This window comes from Lathyrus oleraceus, chromosome 5 (genome assembly GCF_024323335.1).
Source record: "Lathyrus oleraceus cultivar Zhongwan6 chromosome 5, CAAS_Psat_ZW6_1.0, whole genome shotgun sequence".
Lineage (NCBI taxonomy): Eukaryota > Viridiplantae > Streptophyta > Magnoliopsida > Fabales > Fabaceae > Lathyrus > Lathyrus oleraceus.
In genome coordinates, this window is record NC_066583.1 from 37,139,142 (window position 1) to 37,153,221 (window position 14,080).

Below are 14,080 nucleotides of genomic sequence, written 5' to 3' on the forward strand. Positions count from 1 at the left end.
ATCCACCTACTCCTGAGCAGTCAACCATGGTGAGCCGAGAGGAGTATGACAAATTGAAGAATGCCATAAAGGAGCTTCAAACTGAAAACTCGGAGTTAAGTGTGAAGCTGCAAGACTGTATGCATTAATTCCATGAGGCAGAATATCAGAAGGGGGAAGCCGTCAGATTGCAAGGGGAAGCAGAGAGGAAATTAGTTGTGGAGGTGGACTTCTTCAGGAATACAGACAAAGCCCTGGGATCATCCAGTTCTGAGTTGAGGCGAGTCAAACAGCAGTTAACAGATGCTCTTGGTAAGCTAGCTGGTTGGCAAGAGCAATGGGATACATTTTCAGCTTCTAGGAAGGTAAAGGAGAAGGAGATGGTGGCCGAATTGACTAGTCAGATGGAGAAGTTGAAGATTTTGCTGAAGGAGAAGAACAATGAGCTTCTGTGCACCCGTTCAACCAATGGTTATATCACAGATCAACTCAACAAAGCTCAAGGACAGATTGAGGAACTCAAAGTGCTGGCAGGTTTGAAGAAATCCAGACTTGAAGAGGTATTTGGAGAAGATGATGGGAATTACTACAAAGAGCACATCAACGAGTTGGATGAAGTTATTCACAAGAGGAATCTGCTTATCCGGCGTTTGACAGAATCTCCGGATCATCCTGACACAGTGGTACTAGTGGCTGAAGTGAGGAGCAGTCCTTATGGGTTGTATACAGGAGGCTGATTCCTGATTTTTGTTCCTCTCTTTACTTATTGTATTGTAGTGATGATCCACAGGCTTGTTGTGGAGATCCTTTTTTGATGAACTATTGGCTAAGGCCTTTCCCTTCTTGAACCCATTTATATGATGGTTTTCCTTATTGCATCTTGATCTCAGAAGTTTATCCACAACTTGGTCTTCTTGCGCTTTCTGTCGGATGTGAGACTGGAATCAAGGGGGTAGAATACCCGTTGGAATTGATAAACATGTCATTGCATTTACATATTCATTTGCATATCTTGCATAACAGGTACCGCTGAGGTGTTCTTATATTATTTGGTGTCCCACTAGCAGGATAGCTGATTCAGGAATTCACCGGTACGGTACCCGCAGAAACCAGCAGAGAGTAATGGAAAGCTTTCAAGCAGATCCAGCAGAGATGAGGACCAACATGGCCCAATTCGTGAGTATGATGCAAGGGGTAGTGCAAGGGCAAGAGGAACTTCGAGCCTTGGTCCAGAGACAAGAAACTGTGATTGCCCCTGTCGGTCAGAATCCTCCAGAAGGGACCCCTGTTGATGACGCTGCTGTTACCAACCTTGTCAACAACCATGCTAATGGTGACGAATTGCGTGGTATTAGAATCAATGGACAACCCATCATTACAGAGGCTGCTAATGCTCGAGAGGCACGTGCTCCAGTTCACCATCCTTCTCATTTGGTTGACAAGCAAGAAGATATGTTCACCATTCCCAGTGATGATGATGAATTTGGAAAGGCGGAAGAGAGAGATAGAAAGGTCGACGCCCTTGCTAAAAAGATTCGCGCCATGGAGTGCCAGAATTCTTTGGGTTTTGATGTTTCTAATATGGGTTTAGTTGATGGGTTTAGGATCCCGTACAAGTTCAAAGCGCCATCTTTCGACAAGTACAATGGCACTTCTTGTCCCCGAACTCATGTGCAAGCTTACTACCGGAAGATCTTTGGATTGGTACATCGACAAGTACAATGACAGCTTGTCTGGAGCATCTTTGGATTGGTACATGGACTTGAGAAAAGAATCTGTCAGAAGCTGGAGAGAGTTAGGTGAAGCTTTTCTGAGGCAGTACAAGCATAACATGGACATGGCTCCGAGCAGAACCCAGTTGCAGAGTTTGTTTCAAAAGACTGGTGAGAGTTTCAAGGAATAGGCCCAGAGGTGGCGCGAGCTAGCTGCGAGAGTACAACCTCCGATGTTGGAGAGAGAATTGACAGAAATGTTCATTGGAACCCTGGAAGGTGTTTTCATGGATCGTATGGGAAGTTGCCCGTTTGGTAGTTTTTCGGATGTTGTGATTTGCGGAGAAAGTACTGAAAGTCTTATCAAAGCGGGAAAAATCCAAGACACTGGTTCTTCAAGTTCTTCAAGTGCTAAGAAACCATTTTCAGGGGCACCCAGAAGGAGAGAGGGTGAGACAAATGCTATATGTAATAAGAGAAATGGAAACGGAGGACAACAATATCGTCAAGTTGCTGCTGTGACTATTCCAGCAACCCAACCTCGACAACCACAAAGAGGACAACCACAACAACAACAACAACGCCAATTCCAACCAAGACAAAGAATGCCAGATCGTCATTTTGATCCGTTGCCAATGACTTATGCTGAATTACTCCCTGAACTGCTCAGGTTAAAGTTTGTTGAACTTCACACTATGGCTTCATTAACAAGGATTCCCGCTGGTTATGATGCCAATGTCCGTTGTGATTTTCATTCTGGTGTGCCAGGGCACCACATCGAGAATTGTCGGGCTTTTCACCATAAAGTTCAAGATTTGATTGATGCCAAGACGATTAACTTTGCTTCTACTCCGAATGTGGTGAATAATCCTATGCCTCAGCATGGAGGGCCTAGAGTAAATGGTGTGGAAGATGGTGACAGCGATTGTGATATGGATAATTGGGTGCGCCCGTGGGCTCCAGGGGAGAAGATCAACAACTGGACTGCTGAAGAAATAGTCCAAGTTACTCTTCAGACAGAGTAATTTTCTTTTGTTTTTCATTTTGCATGAAAGCCCTACCCTCTGTCCAGGGCGTAGTGGTTCATTGTAGGGCCACATCATGTTTTGAATTTTCAATGATTATCATCAATAAAGGACGTTTTGCAATCAAATTTGTGCTCACTGTCTTTCTGTTTTTACTTTCATTTTCAAAACAATAAAAATGGCAATGTTTTTTGTTTTTCTGTGACTTCCTTGAACTCTTTTCTAAAATAAAGCATGAAACACCGTTCGTGCAGAATTGATCTTGCGGATTCCATTAAAAACAATTCCGTTATGGCTCAGTATGACTTCGATAATCCCATTTACCAAGCCGAAGAGGAGAGTGAAGAAGATTGTGAACTCCCCAAAGAATTGGCCAGATTATTGAAACAGGAGGAAAGGGTCATTCAACCTCATCAGGAAGAGTTGGAAGTCATTAACCTTGGCACTGAGGACGCAAAGAAGGAGATCAAGATAGGGGCTGCTTTAGAAGAAAAAGTCAAGAGAGGGCTGATTGAAATGCTGCAAGAATATATGGACATATTCGCATGGTCGTATCAAGATATGCCTGGTTTGGATGCAGATATTGTGGTGCACAGGCTACCTCTCAGAGAAGATTGTCCTTCGGTAAAGCAGAAGCTTCGCAGAACTAGTCCTGATATGGCTGTCAAGATCAAAGAGAAGGTTCAGAAACAGTTGGATGCAGGTTTTCTAGCAGTTACCAATTATCCCCTTTGGGTGGCCAACATCGTACCCGTGCCGAAGAAGGATGGTAAAGTCCGGATGTGTGTCGATTATCGAGATTAAACAGAGCCAGTCTGAAAGATGACTTCCCATTACCTCACATTGATGTATTGGTCGATAACACTGCTCAGTCCTCGGTTTTCTCTTTCATGGATGGATTTTCTGGCTATAATCAGATCAAGATGGCGCCAGAAGATATGGAGAAGACGTCATTCATTACACCTTGGGGCACGTTCTGTTATAAGGTAATGCCATTTGGGTTGAAGAACGCCGATGCTACCTACCAAAGAGCTATGACGACTCTCTTTCATGACATGATGCACAAAGAAATTGAAGTGTACGTGGATGATATGATTGCGAAGTCTCAGACAGAAGAGGAGCACTTGGTAAACTTGCAAAAGTTGTTTGAAAGATTGAGAAAGTTCAAACTGGGGCTGAATCCAAACAAGTGTACATTTGGAGTGAGATCTGGAAAGCTGTTAGGTTTCATTGTCAGTGAGAAAGGGATTGAGGTTGATCCAGCAAAAGTAAAAGCTATTCAAGAAATGCCTGAACCAAGAATGGAAAAGCAGGTTCGTGGGTTTTTTGGGAGGCTGAACTACATTGCACGGTTCATATCTCACCTAACAGCTACGTGCGAACCGATATTTAAATTGCTAAGAAAAGATCAAGCAATCAGGTGGAATGATGACTGTCAAAAAGCTTTTGATAAGATAAAAGAATATTTGCAGAAACCTCCAATTCTTATACCTCCGGTTCCTGGGAGGCCTCTGATAATGTACCTTTCAGTAACGGAGAATTCGATGGGGTGTGTATTGGGACAGCATGACGAGTCTGGTCGAAAAGAGCATGCAATATACTACCTTAGCAAAAAGTTTACCGACTGTGAAACAAGATATTCGCTGCTCGAGAAAACTTGTTGCGCTTTGGCATGGGCTGCTCCCCGACTAAGACAGTATATGTTAAACCATACTACCTTGTTGATTTCTAAGATGGACCCAGTAAAGTATATCTTTGAAAAGCCGGCTCTTACCGGATGAGTGGCTCGTTGGCAGATGATTTTGACAGAGTATGATATTCAGTACACGTCGTAAGAGGCCATCAAGGGTAGTATTCTGTCTGATTACCTTGCCGAGCAACCAATTGATGACTATCAGCCGATGATGTTTGAATTCCCCGATGAAGATATCATGTACTTAAAAATGAAAGATTGTGAAGAGCCTCTTGTCGAGGAAGGACCGGATCCCGATGACAAGTGGACACTGATGTTTGATGGGGCGGTAAATGTGAATGGAAATGGTGTTAGGGAAGTACTCATTAATCCTAAAGGTGCACACATACCTTTTTCCCCCAGACTGACTTTTGAAGTAACCAACAACGAAGCTGAGTACGAGGCCTGTATCATGGGGATTGAGGAAGCCATCGATCTAAGGATCAAAACTATGGACATTTATGGAGATTCTGCTCTAGTGATTAACCAAGTCAATGGAGACTGGAATACTCATCAGCCGCATTTGATTCCTTATAGAGATTACACCAGAAGGATCCTGACTTTCTTTAAGACAGTAAAGTTGTATCATGTACCCCGAGATGAAAATCAAATGGCTGATGCCTTAGCCACATTGTCTTCCATGATTAAAGTTCATTGGCAGAATCATGTGCCACACGTTGCTGTGAATCGACTCGAGAGGCCTGCGTATGTGTTTGCAGCCGAGTCTGTTATTGATGAGAAGTTATGGTTCTATGATATTAAGAATTTCCTCAAAAGCCAAGAGTATCCTGAAGGAGCGTCAAAGAATGACAAGAAGGCTAGCTGGAAACTTTTACTTGAACAAGGATGATGTGTTGTACAAGAGGAACTTTGACATGGTTCTGCTCAGATACGTGGTTAGACACAAAGCAAACATGTTAATGCAGGAAGTGCACGAGGGATCTTTCGGTACCCATGTTGGTGGTCATGCAATGGCTAAGAAATTGTTAAGAGCCGGTTATTACTGGATAACCATGGAATCTGATTGTTTCAAATACGCTCGGAAGTGCCACAAATGTTAGATCTATGCAGATAAAGTGCATGCACCACCAAACCCTCTGGATATTATGAATTCTCCTTGGCCATTCGCGATGTGGGGCATCGATATGATTGGAAGGATTGAACCTACTGCTTCTAATGGACATCACTTCATCCTAGTCGCGATTGATTACTTTACCAAGTGGGTGGAAGCAGCTTCCTATGCCAATGTTACCAAACAAGTGGTTGCTCGATTCATTAAGAAAGAAATTATTTGTCGTTATGGGGTTCCTGAGAGAATCATCATTGATAATGGTTCGAATCTCAATAACAAGATGATGAAAGAGCTTTGCAAAGACTTTAAGATCGAACACCACAATTCTTCTCCTTACAGACCAAAGATGAATGGTGCTGTAGAGGTGGAAAACAAGAACATTAAGAAGATTGTGCAAAAGATGGTTGTGACGTACAAGGATTGGCATGATATGTTGCCTTTCGCTTTGCATGGGTATCGTACCTCAGTACGTACGTCAACCGGGGCAACCTCGTTTTCACTTGTGTATGGCATGGAGGCAGTCTTGCCAGTAGAAGTTGAAATCCCTTCTTTGAGGGTGATGATGGATGTAAAACTTGACGAGGCTGAGTGGGTTCAAGCCAGGTTTGATGAGTTAAATTTAATTGAGGAAAAGAGATTAGCAGCTGTGTGCCATGGACAACTATATCAGAGAATGATGAAGAAGGCCTTTGATCGGAAAGTGCGTCCTCGAAGCTATCAAATAGGTGACTTAGTTTTAAGGAGGATCCTTCCTCCCGATACAGATAACAGGGGCAAGTGGACTCCAAATTATGAAGGTCCGTATGTTGTTAAAAAGGTCTTTTCTGGTGGAGCCTTGATGCTTACAACTATGGATGGTGAAGATTTTCCGTCTCCTGTGAATTCAGATGTAGTCAAAAAATACTTCGCATAAACTGACCCGCTGGACAAAAGAAAGAAATTCCAGGCAAAAAAGGGCATCCCGGCGAACCAAGAGAAAAAGAAAAGAAAAAGGTTCGGGAAAAAGTTAGGGATAAAGAATAAAAAAATAATAATAATATGTACACCCGGTAAGTCGAAAACCTGCAAAGGCGGCTTAGGCAAAAATGGGTATCCCGGTGGATTGAAAACCTGAAAAGGCGGTCCAGGCAAAAGAGGGATTAAAGCGAAGACTACAGTCTAAGTTATCTGTACTTCATCACGTTTCAGTGTCTACCATCTTGAAGGATATGATCGGTCCAATCACTCTTCTCAGAAAGCAAAGAATTTGGGGAAATTGAAGATTTATGAGTCATAACAGAATTGGGAAATAGTGGAATGCCGTGTTCACATTGCCAAATAGGATAGTTTATTTTCTCTTTTGGCGCAATTACCTCTTCCTAGGAATTGCTTCCTGATGTATTTGCCTTTATAGGTCATTTCCAATCAATAAAAGTCGTTATTCAGTCAAATTGCTCTCTTGTTTTCTTTTTTATTCTACTGTTTTGTTTGCAAAAAACGTCCGAATTTTTGATAAATGTTAGTTGTAATTTTACGTGTTGGGTTTTTATTATCGTATCCACAGGGATTGTAAGATATCACCGCCGTTCGATGGTTGTATTAATTCTAGCTCAATGTAACAATAGGGTTTTGGTTGGTTGTCACGTTATCTTGCATAAAAAGGTAATAAATTGCGGTAAAAGTTTGATTTGAATAAATGAGAAATATTGCCAAAGTTAGGGTTCGATGATCACTTTGCATGTATTTGTTCGGTCAACAATATTATAAACTCCTTTAGATGATAAATCATTTCACAAAGTCCTCCCAATATGTTTCTCTCGAACACACATTGTGAGTTTTCCCATTTTGATCTCTCGAACACAATCTATCAAAATGATAACTTTTTGGTTCAACCTTATGGTGAACAAAATCATTCATTACTATTTCTAGCTAACAAACAAGATTGGATGAAAACCTAGGTCAAGAGTTGGTAAACATCTCTCGATCATAAACCAACACAAAGAGTTTTAAATAGAAACAAAGTTTTCATCATATATTCACCATTAAAGAGTTTACACATGAAGATCCTTACATTTACACACAAAGCTAGTAATCACCTACATCTAACCTTGACAAATGGAGGACTTAGCTACTCATTTTCATGGTAGCTTGGTCGGCAAGTTTCGGAAGAAGGTTGATCAACATCCAAGTCGGATAATCGAGATTGGATGGGAATCCACCTTCTTTTTGTAGAAGATGGTTACAAGATGAAGAGAAATGAAATCTAGGGCATAAAAGATCCTAAGAACAATGCTGCAAAATATCTCTAAGAAAGTACAAAAGTGAAAAAATTAGGTAAAACTAAGGTATGGCTCTCAAAAGTGGCACTTGCTACTTATAGAGCTGTACTGGGCTGTCTTGCTCGCTAGGCGAGCAGAATGGCTCGCCTAGCGAGGGTCAAATTGAGGCACAAGAGGCACCTGCGCCCAGAGACACAGTCTATCTCAGACTGTCATGTTCGCCTAGCGAACAAACCTTCGCCTAGCGAAGGACACGCTTCAACCCTCGCTCCAGCGAGGTTGAGAGGTTTGGCTACTGGAATCCTCGCTGGGAACTCGCTAGAGCCTCGCCTAGCGAGTGAGTGCTGGCTGCGCTTTTCACCAAAACTGAACGAACTCGCTACCACCTTCGCTAGCAGCTCGCCTAGCGAATTTATTGACATTTTACTAGAGCTTTTCGCTGGGCGCTCGCCTAGCGAGTGCTTCGCCACAGCCCTCGCCTAGCGAGCAGGCTGATGAATGCTTGTTTTCTTTGGTTTCTTTGCCAACTTTCTTGTGTCTTCATTTTCAATTATTTCATGCCTTCTTCCTACACAATAACACACAAATCAAAGGTACCAAGATCGTTTATCAATGTAATGCATTTCATCTAAAACAAAGGTGGTTTTGACAACATTAGCAAGGAAATAGAGTGAAAGATGCCCACATATGATAGCTCAAATAAGCACTTTTGGGCATCTAACAACTCTCCCCAACTAGATTTTTGCTTGTCCTCAAGCAAAGTATGCCCCTTGAAGGACAAGAGGATTTGCTTTAAGAAAATGGTTTCTCCGAAGTTGGATAAAAAGGCTCAAACACAAGTGAGTCAGCATATACAAGTTTCCAATGGTTTGAATAAAATAATACACAAGAACTGAAACTTAATAGCAATGCGAAATATTTATCTATCTACAACAATATTATTCTGAATGAATCACCCTATCTCTCCTCTTCGAATAAGGAATGAAGAATTTACGCGTTTGCAACCGCGGGAATAATCTCACTCTCTAACAAACAATGAAGAAATCAAATAGATTCATACAATGTCTAACAATCATAAATGGTAATGTGGAAGCATAAAGATCACTAAGGGCTTTTCGGTTGAAGCTTGGTTAGGTTAACAAACAAGGGTCATTTCTAAGGCCATTGAAACGAAAGTGCCGATGCAAAAGAGACATTCACAGTATTTTATTCACACATCTCGACTTTGTTTCATTTGTTTCTTATTTGAAACCTTCACAACTCATATTCCACAACTCAATTTTTATTTTCACTATTTTTCTTCCAAGCAAGCATTCATTTTCATTCTTTCTATTTTTGTTCTTTTCTTTCACATCATATTTACAAAACAGATGTTTCTTTTCTATATTTTTATTTTCAATGCTTGCTCGGTTTTTCTTTTATTTTTTTCAAGAGTTGTGGTACTTACCGATTCTCCCCAACTTATTTCTTACTCACCCTAAGTGAATGCTCTTAACTTTTTACGGCAAAAGAACAATAATCAAGATTTTCCGGGTTAAAAAAAAAGATTTTTGAGATCTCGCTTTATTTCAAGCTGAGATTCAACTGTTTAAGCTCAAAGGGGTTAACGAATACTCTCTGCTCACAGGTAAGTTGTTTTTGGATGTAGTTGTGCTCGAAAGAAAACAAGTGCCTTGATCATTTCTAATTGCTTCCACAATTTCACAATAATAAAAGACAAAGCATGAATCAAATGAATCAACAAAACTTATTAGAATCCAGCATTTAAGTGTACAATGGAGGTTTCCTCACAATTTGTGGTTTTAAGTTCTAGATGACACATTCATTCAATTATGTTGCAAAAAGACAATATTCAATTTACCAAAAAGAGTAAAGTTCTTAATGCATTCTAAAATTCTAGCCGGAGGTAACCATGTACCTTAGCCTCATTCACTTGTTTATTCTTATCATTGCCATCCAAGCTCGGATGCACCTTCATTGGGTACTTCTTTGAGGAGCAACCAATCTAGAAGGTTTGCCACTCAATCAACCAAAAATTTATTAAACAAACAAAATCAAAAACATAAATAAATAACATTACTGAAAAATTAAATTTGTTCATGGGGGACAAAACACCCCAAAAGTACAAAACCAAAGTCAAAATACAGAATCCAAAAATACAATAGAAATAAACATAAAAACTGAAAAATACAAAAACTTAACCCTCTAAGGGCTCAGAATCCTCCTCGCTACCGGCTTCAGAACCAGTAGCCTCATCATCCTCAGCATCATCATCATCATCAGCTGCAGCACCTGAAGACGCACCAGCGCCCGCCCCCTCACCATAGACAGGCCTGTCCACAGGCCAGTTGGCGTTAAGCAGAAACTGCTCACGCGTCATCAAGGCATGAGCACCACTTCCCTGCAGCTGTAACCGCTGCATAGAGTCGTGCATATCTATCATGGCTCTCTGGGATGCCGCCATCCATTCAAAACTGTAATCGCACACAGCTCGCAGGTAGGGATCAAGTCCAGGAGTAGAAGTACCAGGACCATCAGAAGCCCGGGTACTCTCTGTAGCTGCACTGCCTCTGGCATTCTTCGCTCTACAATATTTGGCCACGTACCGGTCATCGATAGGTGGCGGGATCCTTACCTGACCCCGAGACGGTAGTTTCACCTTTGCCTGAATGCACAAACTCATGATCAAGCACGGGAAAGCTAGGGGACAATTCACACGAGCCCCCGACTTTAGCCCGCTTTCGATCACGGACTTAAGCTCATTAGCGATGATCCTCGCCACATCGATCTGGACGTTGGAGAGGATAGAATGGACCAAATGTGCCACTGGGATCGGCACTGTAGAGGTGTGGGACTTAGGCTGGATGTTCGTCAGCACCAACAACAGTATCAGTTGAGCCATGGGAGTCATGTCCTCCCTGTGATACCTCATTGGAACCCCAGATGGGTTCAGCTCAACAGATTTCCCCCTTAATAGCAGGGCGGCAGAAATGGCTGGAACATCCCGGTGAAGTCGTAGGTCAGTGTGGTATGTGTCCCTCTCTTCAGCTCCCAGCTAGAGCGGTTCCCCAAGGACTCAGTTGATGGCATCCCGATCAAAAGCAACTGGACGCCCGACCACTCTAGATATCCAAGTAAAGGGCTCGTCGTCATCAGGCAGTGCGTTTGCATAAAATTCACGCACCGTTGCTATGTCATAATGCTCCAGGGGATTAATCAACCGATCCCAATTCTTTGTGTCAATCAACCCGGCAAAAGTTCTGTTCGTGCCCTGAGGGTTGATGAGGAATCGCTTCTCCGGAAGAATTTTCCGTTTCTCCAGAGAAATGTACCTGGCGGCCTGCTTCGGGCCGACAAATTTGTCGTTATCAAACTGGATAGGTACAGACCCGGAAGTGTTTCCTCCCTTTCTTTTCTTTGACGCTCCAGACCTTGATTCCATCTCCAAAATATAAAAGGAAACAACACACACCAAACAGATTAGACAGCAAAACCATTTTTCAAAAGACTGTCAGGCTCGCTGCTGCTTCGCCTAGCGAAGTGGCAGCGAACGCTCGCCCCAGGTTCGCCTAGCGAGTGCTAGCGAACCTTACGGGTTTTTGGGGTTTTCAGCATGTTCAAAGAATATTTCCCAAAACCCATACTCTAATGGTTTCAATTTCAGAACCTAATGATTTATCGATTAAACAAACGTTCTATGGCTATTGGGGATTACACATTTACATGCAAAACCTAAAATCCCCAATTCCAAAACCTAAAATCCCAAATTGCAAAACCTAAACTCCCTCATGCAAACCTAAAGTTTCCTATACCACAACTCATCCTAATTGTCATTCAAATTGGAAATACAGAGTTCAAACATAAAGAAAATGTAGTAGGGCAAACCTTAGTTACAGTGATAGATTGAAATGTGAAGTGGAGTAGGGTTTGCAATCTCCAAATAGGGAACCAAGTTGTTAGTGAGAGAGATGCAAATGAGAGAGTGTGGAGAGCTCTGTAAAAATTTCTCAGCAGAGTCGAAAAACAGAAAAATTGTGTTTGGGGCAAAATGAGTGCCCTGCTGAGATTTTAAATAAGTGTTGTCATGCAGCGCTCGCTGCTGCTTCGCCTAGCGAGTCTGCTCGCTACTGCCTCGCCTAGCGAGCAGCCAGCGAGCATGACAGCAAGTGCTTTTACAAAGGCAGCAATTTCATGTTCATCCAGCATGGTTAGCACTAGGAAACCCAACACAACACAACACAAAAAACAGTAAATACTTACAATGTTGGGGTGCCTCCCAACTAGCGCTTGTTTAACGTCGGCTAAGCTCGACGGTGTGATGCTCATAGAGGAGCATCAAGCGGAATTGCACAGCTCTCGCGATCCACATGACCGCCGAGATAAACTTTAAATCGTTGGCCATTCACGGTCCAACTATCTTTCTTGTCCATGTCTTCGATGACAATAGCCCCGTACTCCTTCACCTCTTTCACTCGAAATGGCCCGGACCATTTTGATTTCAACTTCCCGGGAAACAATTTCAACCGGGAGTTGAACAATAGGACCAACTGTCCGGGCACAAATTCTTTGCTTCGGAGCTTCTTGTCGTGGTACTTTTTTGCCTTTTCTTTGTACAACCAACTTGAGTGGTATGCGGCATTGCGCATCTCTTCCAACTCAAGTAGTTGCACCTTCCTTTTGTCACCGGCCAACTCATTTTCAAAATTTAAAAATTTTAGGGCCCACAAGGCTTTGTGCTCCAATTCAACCGGCAAGTGGCAAGTTTTACCAAACACCAATTGAAAGGGAGTTAGGCCAATTGGAGCTTTAAAGGCCGTACGGTAGGCCCATAATGCTTCGTCCATTTTTTGGGACCACTCCTTTTTTGAATTAGACACGGTTTTTTCGAGGATTCTCTTAATCTCACGATTAGAGACCTCAGCTTGCCCGTTAGCCTGTGGGTGATACGGAGTTGTCACCCTATGCGATACACCGTAATGTTTTAAAATAGTTTCCAAAGGTGCATTACAAAAGTGTGACCCTCCGTCACTTATCAACACTCGGGGGGTTCCGAAACGGGAAAATATGTTTTTCTTCAAAAAAATTATCACCGTTTTCGCATCCGCCCGAGGTGAGGCAATCGCCTCAACCCACTTAGAGACATAATCGACTGCGACAAGCATGTACTCGTTCCCATAAGAGGGTGGGAATGGTCCTACGAAATCTATGCCCCAACAATCAAATACTTCCACTTCTTGGATATTTTGGAGAGGCATCTCATCTCTCTTACCAATCCCTCCGCTTCTCTGGCAACTGTCACAACTTTGCGCATGGGTATGTGCATCTTTGAAAATAGTGGGCCAATAAAATCCCGATTGAAGAATTTTAGTGGCCGTTCTAACCCCATTATAGTGTCCGCCGTAAGGCGAGTTGTGACAATGCCAAAGGATGCTCTGCGCTTCATCGCCAGTTACGCATCTCCTTAATAGGTTATCACTACCCAACTTAAACAAGTATGGGTCATCCCAAACATAATACTTGGCATCCGAAAGGAACTTCCTTTTTTGGTTCGAAGTTAGGTCGGAAGGCACAAAACCACTAGCCTTGTGGTTCGCAAAGTCTGTAAACCACGGCCTAACTTGAACTTTAAACAGTTTTTCATCAGGAAATTCTTCCCGGATTTCCTTTTCAGACGCGGTAACCTCCACATTCACTAAGCGGGATAAATGATCCGCTACCAAGTTTTCCGACCCCTTCTTGTCTTTGATTTCAACATCAAATTCTTGTAATAAGAGGATCCAACGGATGAGCCTTTGCTTCGAATCCGGTTTGGTTAGCAGATATTTAATCGCCGCGTGGTCGGTATACACCACGACTTTAGACCCTATAAGATAAGATCTAAACTTTTCTAGCGCATACACTATTGCAAGTAGTTCTTTTTCCGTAGTGGCATAGTTTATTTGAGCCTCGTTAAGAATCTTACTTGCATAATGTATTGCATGAAAATTTTTATCTTTTCTTTGGCCAAGTACCGCTCCAACTGCGTAGTCGCTCGCATCACACATTAGTTCAAAATTTTCATTCCAATTGGGAGCGACTATTATTGGAGCGGTAACCAATTTTTCTTTTAAAGTTTCGAAAGCTTGCAAATAATCATCGGTCAAGAGAAATACCTGGTCCTTAGCGAGCAAATTGCTCAAAGGCTTAACCACCTTTGAGAAGTCCTTGATAAAGCGCCGATAGAACCCGGCGTGCCCCAAAAAGCTACGGATGCCCTTCACATTCACCGGAGGAGGTAATTTTTCGATCACTTCAACCTTAGC